The sequence below is a fragment of the Crocodylus siamensis genome, chromosome 5, assembly GCF_052110815.1.
Source record: "Crocodylus siamensis isolate JL-2025a chromosome 5, ASM5211081v1, whole genome shotgun sequence".
Classification (NCBI taxonomy): Eukaryota; Metazoa; Chordata; order Crocodylia; family Crocodylidae; genus Crocodylus; species Crocodylus siamensis.
Window position 1 is genome coordinate 14,093,140 of NC_143399.1, and position 15,063 is coordinate 14,108,202.

Genomic DNA, 15,063 nt, shown 5'->3' on the forward strand with positions numbered 1-15,063 from the left:
ATAGTTTCATAGTTGGTCGGGTCAGAAGGGACCTGAGCAGATCATCTAGTCCAACCCCCTGCCATGGCAGGAAAGAGTACTGGGGTCAAATGACCCCAGCAAGGTGTTCATCTAACCTCCTCTTAACGACCCCCAGGGTAGGAGCCAGCACCACTTCTCTTGGAAGCTGGTTCCAGACCCTAGCCGCCCTGACAGTGAAGTAGTGCCTCCTGATGTCTAGCCTAAATCTACCCTCTGCCAGCTTGTGACCGTTATTCCTGGTCACTCCTGGCAGTGTTTGGGGGAACAGTGACTCCCCCAGTGCCTGCTGATCCCCCCTGACTAGTTTGTAACAGGCCACTAGATCCCCCCTCAGCCTTCTCTTCTGGATGCTGAACAGGTTCAGGTCCCATCGCCTCTCCTCGTAGGGCCTGCCCTGTTGTCCCCTGATCATACGAGTGGCCTCCTCTGGACCCTCTCCATGCTGTCGACATCCCTCTTGAAGTGCGGCGCCCAGAATTGGACGCAGTACTCAGATGTGGCCTGACCAGTGCCGCATAGAGGAGGAGGATCACCTCCTTGGACCTGCTCGAGATGCATCTGTGGATGCATGCCAAGGTGCAGTTGGCCTTCCTGACTGCATCCCCACACTGTCGGCCCATGTTCATCCTGGAGTCAATGATGACTCCAAGATCCTTTTCCACTTCTGTACTGACAAGAGGGGAGTTCCCCAGCTTGTAGGTATGGTGCCAGTTGTTCCTCCCCAGGTGCATCACTTTGCACTTGTCAGTGTTGAATCCCATCCTGTTCTCATCCGCCCACCCTTGTAACCTGTCTAGGTCCGATTGTAGCCTATTTCTCCCTTCTAGCGTGCCCACATCCCCCCACATCTTAGTGTCATCAGCAAATTTGAACAGGTTGCTTTTTACCCCCTCATCCAAGTCACTGATGAAGATGTTGAACAGTGCGGGCCCGAGGACCGAGCCCTGCGGGACCCCACTACCCACATCCCTCCAGGCTGAAAATGACCCATCCACCATTGCTCTTTGGGTGCGGCCCTCCAGCCAGTTGGCAACCCAATTGACTGTGTGGGTGTCGACACCACAGCCCCCCAGTTTCTTAATGAGAATAGGGTGAGAGACAGTGTCAAAGGCCTTCCGAAAGTCTAGGAAGACTATATCCACTGCTACCCCTGCATCTAATGATTTGGTGATCTGACTGTAGAAGGCCACCAGGTTGGTCTGACAGGACCTGCCACTAATGAACCCATGTTGGTTGCCCCTAAGCATGACCTCCCCTCCTGGCCCCTCGTGGATATGTGCCAGAATAATTTTCTCAAACAGCTTGCCTAGGATCAAGGTAAGACTAAATGGCCTATAGTTTTCCTCCTTCTTCCCTTTTTTGAAGATGGGAACCACGCTGGCCCTCTTCCAGTCCTCTGGTACCACACCAGAGCACCACGAGTGCTCATAAAGCCGTGCCAGGGGTCCTGCAATGATCTCAGCCAATTCCTTTAGTACTCTAGGGTGGAGATCGTCTGGACTGGCTGACTTGAATACATCCAGTCCCTCCAGAAGTTCCCTAACTAGTTCCTCACTAACCCTTGACCTAGGCGTGCCTCCCCTGGGGCCTGAGCGGGGCCCAGCGGGGGGGGGGGGGGAGTTACTGTTCCGGTCCCTGCTTAGGAAAATGGAGGCAAAGAAATCATTAAACAAGTTGGCTTTGCCGTCTGGTGTGATGACCAAATTTCCTAACATGTCCTGCAGGGGCCCCACATTACCTGGAACCTTCTTTTTACCCCCTATGTATTTAAAGGACTTCTTGTTGTCCTTGATCCAGGAAGCTAGTCCCAGTGCCATCTCTGCCTTGGCCTTCCTGACTACCCCTCTACATCCCCGAGCAACTGCCATGTCATAGCTATCAACCTCTGCAGCATGAAGGTATTTCATGGTGATAGCAACAATTCCTCCCTCTGGGCACTCCAGTCTTGACTTCAAACCTTCCTGTATCTCAGGGGGCTCATCATTAACTGGTATAATCTTGAAAGAATAGGCAAGGAAGAGTAAAGTGTTTTCACTTGTAATTAGAAGCCAAAACCAAAAAAAAACCAGTGTTGCTCCTTTTTCCTAACAAACGCTTATTTTCCCCATCACCGCTCTTTAGTAACTCACGCAATAAACAAATTATCTTAACAGGTGCCACTCAAATATCTCCACTGAGTGTTTTTCATACCTGATCCATGATAGTTATCAGTTGCTGTCTGTACTGATGATTTATGGCCAGTTGTTCAGTACTCTAGAAACAGGAGTCTACCAGAAACTCGTGATATTGATGGATTTGTTCCTGGCAGCACGAGATTGAACTAATTCTGGGTATTCTCCTCCCAGAGCCCAATTATGTTAAAATTTTCCAGATTACAGAGCAAATAAAGTGTTTAAATATAGTCTAAAATGTAACTTTGGAGGGGAAAATATATGTATATATACACACATACATATACACAAACATACACACACACATGTATATACACGTACACACATGTTAATGAGCTATCATATAAATAATTCATTTCCATCAGGCTGTTAAAGAGCAAATACATATAGCAGAAAACTTACAAAGATTATTTTGCATATTGTAGAGCAGTTAATATTTCATAGTTAAAATGGAAGCCTAGATGTAGCTTTATGACCTATTTTCTCCCTCCCACTCCTTCTTCAGACTTTTATTGGAGAAGATGGTGAGGAATGGGGAAGAGAATTCAGTGGGAGGGAAAAAATTGGTTGCTTTCTTAATATTAAATCTTAACTCTTTCCTGCCTTTCTAATATTTAACCACATCATCATCAGAATTGTTGCTTTACCTTGAACTCTGATGGTATATTTTCCAACTGCTTCTGTGACTGCCCCTCTTGTAAAGGAGTCTCTCCATGGTGGGACCCTCTAGCTACAGTGTACCATGGCCAGGGAATCTGGCACCTAAAGCAGTATGCAAGTAGGAAGCACCTGAACTATAAATCCCAAGAGGTACTATTGCAGCATATCCGGCTCAAAATACCCGAGTTTTGGACAAAAAAGTTTCAACTTTTGAATTTCTGCTAAAAAGACAAAATTTTAAATACATACACACACATGCGTAAGTACACACGCACACGCAAATCAAACTGAGCTAAGGATTTACTACTAAAGTTCACTGCACTAATCCCCAAAGGCATATTACATGACGCACAAAAGTTATGAAATTTCTAACTTTACAAGTGAAATAGTATTTTGTAAAATGACAAAGAATATTACAGAACAAGAACCAAAGCATGTAAGCAGCAACCACTTAATGTTTTCTGAAGTGCTAAAATTGGGGCCTAGTGCAACTACATTTACCTGTGGGGAATCAATCTAAACAAAGCTAAGGAGAATATTGATAGTGGTTTTAAAGAGGTGAGTTTCAATTCATGATATTTTGAAAAGGTCCAGTATTAAGACAAAGGAGAAAACTAAAATGCCCTTCCCACTTCCATCTATTTGTAGGTTCCCAGGACAACAGGTACAGAACTGTAGGGCCCAAGAGCAAATTTTGAACTTCAGTAATTTCAGCTCCATGGGCACATCTACATAACATGTTTACAGCAGAGCTGCCTAATTAGCTCCAAAGTAAAATCTCCACGACTACACGTGAGGTCCTATTAGGCTGCAGTAAACTAATAAAAATACAAATACTATCCTCTGGTGGAGATCTTTAATAGTTTCATAGTTTCATAGTTTGTAGGGTCGGAAGGGACCTGAGCAGATCATCTAGTCTGACCCCCTGCCATGGCAGGAAAGAGTACTGGGGTCAAACGACCCCAGCAAGATGTTCATCTAACCTCCTCTTAAACACCCCCAGGGTAGGAGCCTGCACCACTTCTCTTGGAAGCTGGTTCCAGACCCTAGCCGCCCTGACTGTGAAGTCGCGCCTCCTGATATCTAACTTAAATCTACCCTCTGCCAGCTTGTGACCGTTATTCCTGGTCACTCCTGGCGGTGCTCGGGGAAACAGTGACTTCCCCAGTGCCTGCTGATCCCCCCTGACTAGTTTATAACAGGCCACTAGATCCCCCTCAGCCTTCTCTTGTGGAGGCTGAACAGGTTCAGGTCCCGCAGCCTGTCCTCATAGGGCCTGCCCTGTTGTCCCCTGATCATACGAGTGGCCTCCTCTGGACCCTCTCCATGCTGTCGACATCCCTCTTGAAGTGCGGCGCCCAGAATTGGACGCAGTACTCAGATGTGGCCTGACCAGTGCCGCATAGAGGAGGAGGATCACCTCCCTGGACCTGCTCGAGATGCATCTGTGGATGCATGCCAAGGTGCGGTTGGCCTTCCTGACTGCATCCCCACACTGCCGGCCCATGTTCATCTTGGAGTCAATGATGACCCCCAGATCCCTTTCCGCCTCCATGCTGACAAGAGGGGAGTTCCCCAACCTGTAGGTATGGTGCCGGTTGTTCCTCCCAAGGTGCATCACCTTGCACTTGTCTGTGTTGAAACCCATCCTATTCTCGTCCGCCCACCCTTGTAACCTGTCTAGGTCTGATTGTAGCCTGTTGCATCCTTCCAATGTACCCACGTCCCCCCACATCTTCGTGTCATCAGCAAATGTGAACAGGGTGCTTTTTACCCCCTCGTCCAAATCGCTGATGAAGATGTTGAACAGTGCGGGCCCGAGGACCAAGCCCTGCGGGACCCCACTGCCCACGTCCTTCCAGGTTGAGAAGGACCCATCCACTACCACCCTCTGGGTGCGGCCCTCCAGCCAGTTGGTGACCCATTTGACTGTGTGGGTGTCGACACCACAGCCCCCCAGTTTCTTTATGAGAACAGGGTGAGAGACAGTGTCAAAAGCCTTCCGGAAGTCCAGGAACATTATATCCACTGCAACCCCTGCGTCTAACGATCTGGTGATCTGATCGTAAAAGGCCACCAGGTTGGTCTGACAGGAGCTTCCACTGATGAACCTGTGTTGGTTGCTGCTAAGCATGCAGTCTCCTGCTGGCCCCTCCTGGATGTGTGCCAGCATAATTTTCTCAAACAGCTTGCCTAGGATCGAGGTGAGACTAACCGGCCTATAGTTTCCTGGGTCCTCCTTCCTGCCTTTTTTGAAGGTGGGGACCACGTTGGCCCTCTTCCAGTCCTCCAGTACCTCACCAGAGCACCACGAGTGCTCATAAAGTTGTGCCAGGGGACTTGCAATGACCCCGGCCAGTTCCTTTAGAACTCTAGGGTGGAGATCATCCAGACTGGCTGACTTGAATACGTCCAACCTCTCCAGAAGCTCCCTAACTAAATCCTCGCTAACCCGTGGTCCAGGTGTGCCTCCCCCGGGGCCCGAGGGGGGCCCAGCAGGGAGGTGGCTGTTCTGGTCCCTACTTAGGAAGACGGAGGCAAAGAAATCGTTAAACATGTTAGCTTTGCTGTCTGGTGTGACGACCAAGTTACCCCTGTCGTCCTGCAAGGGCCCCACATTACCTGGGACCTTCTTTTTACCCCCTACGTATTTAAAAAAAGGAGTTCTTATTGTCCTTAATCTGGGAAGCTAGTCCCAGTTCCGTCTCTGCCTTGGCCTTCCTAACTGCCCCCCTACATCGCCGAGCAACTACAGAATAGTCCTCCCTGGTGATGACCCCTTCTTTGCACTGGGTATAAGCCTCCTTTTTAGCAAGGAGACATTCCCGGATACTTTTGGTGAGCCACGGAGGCTTGTGTGCTCTCCTGCTCCCTTTGATCCTCGTTGGGATTACCTTCCTTTGGGCTTGGAGGATTGTCTCCTTAAGGAGCGACCACTCTCCTTGGACACCTAGCTCCCCTCCCCCCCGGGACCTCAGCGCTTCTCCAACTATCCTCCTTAGCTCGTTGAAGTCTGCCCTCCTAAAATCTAGGGCCGCTGCCTTACTGCAGGCCTTTGCCACCTTGCGCTGGATGGTGAATTCCAGCAGGCGATGATCGCTGTCGCCCAGGTGGTCGAGCACCCGCAGCCCCCTCACCAGGTCATCACCCGTGGCCAGCACTAGGTCCAACAAGGCGTCTCCCCTGGTGGGGCTGTGCACCTCCTGGGTTAGATGGAGGTCCTGCACTCTGGCCAAGAACCTGCGGGAGCGTTCAGACCTGGCTGACTGCTCTTCCCAGCAGATGTCCGGGAAATTCAGGTCCCCCATGACAACCACATCCTTAGCCTTCACTACCTCTGTGAGCTGACCCAAGAATTCCTGGTCAAGCTCTTCACCCTGGTTGGGAGGTCTGTAGTAGACCCCCACCATTAAGTCCCTTTCCCCTCGACTGCCTTGTACTCTAACCCAAAGCACGTCAGAGTGCCCCTCCCCTGGCTCCTTGCTAATTAACGAGGATGTGTGTTGCTCCTTAATATAGAGTGCCACGCCCCCACCCCTCTTTCCTATCCTGTCCCTCCTGTACAGCCTATAGCCCTTGACATTGACCGCCCAATCATGCGTTTCATCCCACCACGTTTCCGTAATCCCCACTATGTCCAGGCTGGTGTCAGCCAGCAGGAGGGTGAGTTCCTCCTGCTTGTTGCCCATACTACGAGCATTTGTGTAGAGGCATTTGAGGCCTCCTGTGGGTGTTTGTACTGACCCCTTAGTCCTAACGTTACCCTGGCCCCTCTCTCTTACCTGTTTGATTGCTTTGCTCATCGGTCTGGGCTGGGCTGTAGTTGTGGGTGCTGTTTGGTCTGGCAGTCTGATATTTCCTCCGCCCTCATCTTCCCCTTCCCCCGACGAGCCTAGTTTAAAGCCCGCTGGAGGAGGTCCGCCAACCTAGAAGAGAACACACGCTTACCTTTAGGGGAAAGGTGGAGCCCGTCCCACCCCAGCATGTCTCTCGTTGTGATGTGCCGGTCGTGGCTGAGGAAGCCAAAACCCACCTCGAAGCACCATTCCTGTAGCCGCCAGTTGGTTTCTGCGATGCACGTTTCATGCCGTCTGCCTCATCCACTCTCTGGCAGGATAGAAGAGAAAACCACCTGTGCACCCATCTCATAGATTTCATAGATTTCATAGACATTAGGGCTGGAAGGGACCTCGGGAGATCATCGAGTCCAGCCCCCTGCCCAAAGGGCAGGAAGTCAGCTGGGGTCATAGGGGCCCAGCAAGATAAGCATCCAATTTACTCTTGAAGGTGTTCAATGTAGGCGCTTGAACCACCTCCGTTGGCAGACTGTTCCAGACCTTGGGGGCTCGGACAGTAAAGAAATTCTTCCTTATGTCCAGCCTGAAACGGTCTTGCAGGAGTTTGTGACCGTTCGACCTCGTCATCCCTTGGGGCGCTCTGGTGAACAGATGTTCCCCCAGATCCTGGTGGTCACCCCTGATAAACTTGTAGGTGGCCATCAGATCACCCCTGAGCCTGCGCTTTTCCAGGCTAAAGAAACCCATGGCTCTCAGCCTGTCATCGTAAGATCTGTTTTCCTGACCTCTGATCATGCGCGTGGCTCTCCTCTGGACTCTCTCAAGCTTCTCCACATCCTTTTTGAATTGTGGAGCCCAAAACTGGACGCAGTACTCCAGCTGCGGCCTCACTAAGGCCAAGTACAAGGGGAGAATGACGTCCCGGGCTTTGCTCGAGAAGCATCTATGGATGCACGCCAGCATTTTGGTCGCTTTACTAGCCGCAGCATCGCATTGGAGGCTCATGTTCATCTTGTGGTCAATGATGACCCCCAAGTCTTTTTCTTCTGTAGTGCTAACCAACGTAGCACTGCCGAGCCTATAAGGGTGCTGCAGGTTTTTCCTCCCAAGGTGGAGAACCTTGCATTTTTCGGTGTTAAACACCATGAGGTTCTCGTCTGCCCATTTGCTGAGCTTGTCCAGGTCAGCCTGGATCACCCGCCTATCTTCTGGCGTGGATGCTTTGCCCCAAAGTTTGGTGTCATCGGCGAACTTGGCCAGTCCACTCCTGACTCCAATGTCCACATCGTTAATGAAGATGTTGAACAGTATGGGTCCCAGGACAGAGCCTTGAGGGACCCCACTGGTCACAGGGCACCACGATGAGTGACTGCCATCAATCACAACCCTCTGGGTCCGACCACGAAGCCAATTTCCCAGCCAGCGGATCATGGTGGAGCCAAAGCCACAACCGGCCAGTTTGGCCAAGAGGTGATTGTGGGATACCAGATCAAAGGCTTTTTTGAAGTCAAGATATATGACATCAATCTCTTCTCCCCTGTCCAGGTGATTGGTCACCTGGTCATAGAAGGAAATGAGATTGGTCAAACAAGACCTACCCACAACAAACCCATGCTGGCTATCCCTTAGGATGTTAGCCTGGGCCAGTCCCTCAAGGATGGCCTCCTTAATAAACTTTTCTAAGATCTTCCCCAGGATAGAAGTCAGGCTAATGGGCCTGTAGTTAGCCGGATCCACTCTCCTCCCTTTCTTGAAGATCGGCACCACATTGGCCTTCTTCCAGTCTTCGGGCACTACACCAGAGCGCCAGGAGTTTTCAAAGATCCGTGCCAGCGGCTGGGCTATGACGCTCGCCAGCTCCTTGAGTACCCTGGGGTGCAGGTTGTCAGGGCCAGCTGACTTGAAGGTATCCAGCTTCTCAAGGTGTTTCTTCACAAGGTCAGCATTGATGGAGGGTAGGGGATCCCCCTCACCCAGATTTCCCTGTCCCATAGCAGGCATGGGCATCCCGTGTGACTGATGAAAGACTGACGCAAAGTACCTATTTAATAGGTTGGCTTTTTCCTGGGCGTCAGTTGTCAGTTGTCCCATCTGGTTTAGCAGGTGTCCAACGTTGCCCTTGCTTTTCCTCCGGCTCCCCACATATCTGAAAAAGGACTTTTTGTTGTCCTTGATGCCTGAAGCTAGTTGGAGTTCAGTTGCAGCCTTGGCTTTCCTGGTTTGCTCCCTGCAGGACCGGACCAGCGCGGAGTAATCCTCCTTGGAGGTGAATCCCGTCCTCCATCCTTTGTAGGGTTTCCTTTTTAGCCACAGTAGGTCCGCTAGGTCCCTGGAGAGCCAGGGGGGCTGCTGTGCCTTCTTGCTGCCTTTCCTCCGTGTTGGAATAGATTTAGCTTGTGCACTGAGGATCACTTCCTTGAGAAGCAACCACTCTTCTTGAACTCCCATCACCCTGGGGTCACAGTCCCTGAGGGCCTGACCGACTAGCCTCTTGAGCTTGTCAAAGTCGGCTTTTCTGAAGTCAAGGACTTCTGTGTTGCTGACTGACTTGCCAGCTTTACGGCGGAAGGTGAAGGTGATCAGCTCGTGGTTGCTGTCACCCAACTTCCCATCAATCACTAGATTGCCGATTAGGTTGTCCCCCGTAGCCAGTACCAGGTCAAGCAGCGCTTTGCCTCTCATTGGCCCATAGACTTCTTGAGTCAGGTAGAGGTCATCCACGCATGAGAGAAAGCTTTGCACCCACTCAGATTTAGCTGAGTGATCTTCTCCTTCAGCACACACCCCAGAGCGTGGTAGTCCTCCATCAGGCGATCAGGGCTCCTCCTGGCCGCATCATTAGTACCCACATGGACTAGGACCATAGGGTAATAATCAGTGGGCTGGATTACGGTCTGGAGCATCCCTTTCATGTCCTGAATCCTCGCTCCAGGTAAGCAGTATACCTCGCGTGCCAAGGGGTCCTGGCAACAGGTGGGGCCCTCCATACCTCTCAGGATGGAGTCACCAATGACGATCACGCAACGCTTCCTCCTCCTGGCCTTCTTGCCTCCTTCGGCTTGCACGGGACGCGGTGTGCGTGGAGTTGCCTCCTCCCCGGTTTCGTCCTCTCCGTCCTCCTCCTCCAGGGCTGCCAGAGCTTCATACCTGCAACGCATGTGTAGATGCTGACCTGGCTGGCTAGAGCATAAGGGTGCTTCGGTGTGGGGGGCTGTCTGCTGGCAAGCCCCACTGGAGTACCCTCATGCCTCAGCCAGCCCCTCCACAGCACAATGAGCCAGGTCAGAGCAGTCCCGGGCTGGCAGGCTGACTCCCTGGTCCCCCTGTGAGCTGCTCAACATGCTACAGTCCCAGGTACATGTGTAACCACTGCGCTTGGGAGCAATAAACTCTGCCATGATATGCACCAGAGTTTATTGTATTGCATTAATTGCATGTGTAGACGTGCCCCATATGTAGGCAGTTAAGCATGTGTACTAGTTTTTGTGGGATCAGGGCTTGCTCATTAATAACCTTACCTAACCTGGAATTTCTTACAGTCATTTCACCCAGGGGTTGGACTCTGTCTAAATAGAAATCTTTCCGGGAATCTGGTAAAAAGATTGATGAAAATTAAAAATCTACTTAGTGAAGCTGAAGTAACCAATATGTGATTAATACTTTCCAATTATATTTCAGTACAGTACATTGCTGAGTTTGTTATTACCTGCACTCTTAACACTCCATCTGCAGTGTTAAATCCATCTGTTGCTGAAAATATGACTATATCTTCAAGGGTTTCTGAATCATCATGTTGGTACCTTTAACATAATTATAATGAAAAGTGATATTCATTATCTAGCAGAAATTAGAAACCTATAAATAGTAGCTGGGGTGGGGGAAGGGGAAAGGACGAAGGTCCAGCTATGCCCACCTCTTGCAAATTTGATTATGTGGGTTGCTCCCCTTTGATTTTAGCATATTGGTCCATATTCAGATTTAGCACAAATCAACACAGTTAATGGGGCTACACTGATTTACACTCACTGAAAATCCAGCCCATAAGCATTATTAAGAGGTCAAAAGGAAGATGGTAGTTCATAGAATCATGGAGAAATAGGGCTGGAAGGGACCTCCACAGATCTTCTAGTCCTACCCCTGCCTGAGGGAGAATCATCCCTATCCAAATCATCCTTTACAATCCATAATCTAAACTCTACATAAGACTGTCATCAATCCTGACACAACACAGACCTTACACCCTAACCTGCCAGAGGTAAAGCAGGGGAGTCACAGCAGCTAACATCCTGGTTCTATGAAATGTTGTCAATATATCCTGAAGACATCCTGGGCATAGGGCCATGCTCTCTGCTATAGAAGAAGGCAAAAATCCCCATGGTCCATACCAACCTGACCATAGGGTAAAATTTCTTCCTGACCCCAAAATGGTGATTGGTCTGACCCTGTGTGTTGGGTCAAGCCAGGAAACTCCAGCTTTGGTTCCAGCAGGACCATTGGCACACCCCATTCAAAGATCCCAGCTTTGACTGTAGCCAACATCCAATGCCTCTGAAGAAGGCTTAAAAACACCCTGACACATGCAGCAGAAAGTGGGGTTAGAAGCAACCTGCAAGGCCCAGAAGCATGGGCAATCCCCTCGGTTGGCACAGTTACACCGAGATCATCCTCTTGAATACTTCCCATGATGGAGAGTCCACAATTTCCCTATGCAGCCTACTCCACTGCCTCACTGTTTTAATGATGAAGACATTTTTCCAAATATCCAATCTAAATTTTGTTGCAACTTCAAGCCATTGGTCTATGTCCTACTCTCTGCAGCAAGAGAGAAAAGGTGCTTTCTCTCCTCTTTATGGCAGCCCTTCAAGTATTTGAAGATTACTACCAACTCCCCTCTTAAGTGCCTTTTCCACAAGCTGAACACCTTGCTCCTAGCTAGAAGTAAGTTAATGATGCAAGTCTCACAGTCCACACCACACTCCCAGCATGTTTGTGGAGAGATGTTTCAGAGCCTACTTCCCACAACCAAACCCACTAGCATATACCAAACTGGAAAGGTGGTGGTGAAGCTATTCCAGGGGATTCCCTTGGCCGGTCTCATTCACACATAAAACAGAGATCTCAGCAGTGGCCACAAGGAGCTGCCCCCAGAGTGGCTTTCCTAGGTTTGGTGCGTGCGAGTGGAAGGGAGCAGACCAGGCATGTTCAGGAGCAGCTTTCCCTGGATAGACAGAGGAGGCCGGGCTCCTAGACAAAAGAAAATCTTCATGTTTGCGCATGATCAAGAAAGCTTCTTGTGTAACACAACATAAAACATATTTGTGTTCTTACCTCCCAAGCCAGGTAACTTGATGCTATTAAAGCAGCCATCACCATCTTCTATTTTAAATGAAAAGATAGGACCCAAAACAGATATGAGTTATGTTTAGAGCTCCCTATTTTTGAAATATTTTCTAAAATTCCATCTTTGTTGTCCAGCCCCCAGATTTGGAGATGTCCCTTACAAGGTATCCCAAGGCAAGCTATCAATATAACTATTTCTGACTGAGGAGATACCAGAAGATTCCTAATGGTGCACTGAAAATGCATCTAAAAATAACAACTAAATGGATATGAGGCTATTTTTCCCCAGCGATCTATTTAAGAAGCAGATCAGAATTGTTTTGCTTTTTGAATCCAAGCAAATTATTTCCAATGCAGATTTTTTTAAGGTGGAACCCAAATCTGTCACCTAACTTTGTGAGACTGCAAGTCCTCAGGGGTAAATATATCTCCTTCCACCATAATGAGTCCATGAAATTCAACGTGCCCATGGTGAGGACATTTCTTTAACTAAATTCAAAAGTTACCATTCTTAGTGTCCAGGTCAGTTACCATTACGTTTTCTCCCGTGATGAAAGAACTGGTCCCTTCCCCTGTTTTTAGGTGAGTGGTGAAAATCTAAAACAGTGATGAACTCACAAAATACACTGAGATACTATAAGTGATAACAATATTAATGAAATATGTCAGCAGTTAACTAGTATTTCAAAGGCAGACTCCAGCATGGGAATGTCTGTAGTGCCTTTTCTAATGATCTGCAATCATCCTCAGTCTCAGTACAGTCTCTTCCCAGGACTCCCATCCACATATCTCATCAATGAGTTTTTTGCCTCTGTATTCTTGAACATGGATCAGGACAAATCTCCCAAATGGAACATAGACAGGAACAAAAGAGAAACCAGCTTTTTGTTAGCGTTGACTTAGTGAAGGGCTGGATGTGTTTAAGTCTACTGTAGCTATCACCCCTGCTCTCCCCAAGACAAAATGCAAACTGTTTGTCATGGGAGACTCTATCCAAGGGGGACTAAGGGGGCAATCTGCCACCCTGACCCCTTAGCCCGGGAAGTCTGCTGCTTCCCAGGAGCCCGCATCCGAGACATTGCGAAGAATATCCCTAAACTCCTCCAGTCCACTGACCACTATCCTATGCTCCTTATCTATGTGGGCACCAATGGCATGGCTCGGAAAGCTCCCAGCCAGGTCATGAGGCGCTACAGGGATCTGGGAGTGGAGCTAAAGGGTCTGGGGGCGCAGGTGGTGTTTTCTTCGATTCTCTCAGTCTTGGGCTATGGGCTGAGGAGGGGAGGGGAGGATCCAGGTAGTTAACCAAAGACTGCAGCTTTGGCTTCCATGACCACAGCCCGCTCTTTGGCAAGAGAGGCAGCGAGCTGCTGGGAAAGGATGGCCTCCACCTCTCTCCACTGGGGAGGAGGCTCTTCTCAGCCAGACTGGCTGACCTGCTCCACCGGGCTTTAAACTAAGCCAGTTGGGGGGTGGGGGAACTACTGTCATGGCTGGCGCGCTGAGCAACCCTTACAAAGCCAGCGGGCCAAGGCATTTAAGGGAGCCCACACCTGCCCCAGCCCTGGATCAATCTGTGGGCAAGGCAGGGGCCTCCAAGGGGACACTTGCCTGCCTGTACAAGAATGCCAAGAGTTTGGGGAATAAGCAAGAGGAACTTGTCTTCCTGCTAAATGTAAACAACTATGATGTCAAAGGGATAACAGAGACCTGGTGGGACTCCACCGATGACTGAACCACAGATATAGATGACTATACCCTGTACAGAAGGGATCAAGTGGACAAAAGGGGTGGGGGGGGAGTAGCTTTCTCTGTCAAGGAGAGCTACGCATCCCTGCAAGCCAATATTGGTGACCAGAGTAGATGACTAGAGACCCTCTGGGTTAAAATCCATGGGGAACATGGCACAGGGGACACAATGGTGGAAGTCTACTACAGACCTCCCACCCAAAGTCAAGAGCTTGACCAGGAGTTTACCCGGGATTTGGCTGAGGCCGCACACTCCTGGTGCATGATTGTCATGGGAGACTTCAACTCCCCAGACATCTTGTGAGACGAGCACTCAGCTAAATCTGAGTGGTTGCAAAGCTTCCTCTTGTGCGTGGAAGACCTCTATCTGACTCAAGAAGTCTACGGGCCAATGAGAAGTAAAGCGCTGCTTGACCTGGTACTGGCAACCGGGGCTGACCTAATCAGCAACCTAATGATTGAAGGGAAGCTGGGTGACAGCGACCACAAGCTGATCACCTTCACCATCTGACATAAAGCTGGCAAGTCAGTCAGCAATATAGAAGTCCTTGACTTTAGGAAAACTGACTTTGGCAAGCTCAGGAGGCTTGTCGGTTGCTCCTCAAGGGAGCGATCCTCGATGCACAAGCAAAGTCTATCCCATCTCGAAGGAAAGGCAGCAGAAGGGCACAGCAGCCCCCCTGGCTCTCCAGAGAACTAGTGGACCTCCTGCGGCTAAAAAGAAAGGCCTAGAAAGGATGGAATCCACCTCCAAGGAGAAATATTCCACTGGTCCTGCAGGGAGTGAATCAGGAAAGCCAAGGCTGCAACTGAACTCCAATGAGCTACAAGTATCAAGGACAATCAAAAGTCCTTTTTCAGATATGTGGGGAGCCAGTGGAAAAGCAAGGGCAACATTGGACACCTGCTAAACCAGATGGGACAACTGACAAATCGACACCCGGGAAAAAGTCATCCTATTAAATGGGTACTTTGCATTGGTCTTTCATCAGTCCCACAGGACGCCCATGCCCATTACGGGACAGGGATGCCTGGGTGAGGGAGATTCCCTGCCCTCCATCAGTGCAGTCCTCATGAAGGAACACCTTGATAGGCTGGACACCTTTAAGTCAGCTGGCCCTGACAATCTACACCCAAGGGTACTCAAGGAGCTGGCAAGCATCATAGCCCAGCCCCTGGCACAGATCTTCGAGAGCTCCTGGCACTCCGGTGTAGTGCCCAAAGATTGGAAGAAGTCCAATGTGGTGCCAGTCTTCAAGAAAGGGAGGAAAGTGAATTCAGCAAACTATAGGCCTAGCAGCCTGACCTCTATCCTGGGGAAGATC

General features: G+C 49.7%; 1 pseudogene across 1 annotated transcript in view; it reads right to left on the bottom strand.

Annotated features, from left to right (window-relative positions):
- The window catches only part of LOC149863526 (FRAS1-related extracellular matrix protein 1-like), a 155,911-nt pseudogene that overhangs the window by 108,972 nt on the left and 31,876 nt on the right, over nucleotides 1–15,063 (bottom strand). Inside the window, exons 14-18 of the transcript XR_016442513.1 lie at nucleotides 10,356–10,449; nucleotides 10,168–10,239; nucleotides 9,639–9,796; nucleotides 6,886–6,959; nucleotides 6,635–6,778 (exon numbers count right to left, since the gene is read on the bottom strand). The product of XR_016442513.1 is annotated as an FRAS1-related extracellular matrix protein 1-like (transcript). The remainder of the gene's footprint in view (nucleotides 1–6,634; nucleotides 6,779–6,885; nucleotides 6,960–9,638; nucleotides 9,797–10,167; nucleotides 10,240–10,355; nucleotides 10,450–15,063) is intronic.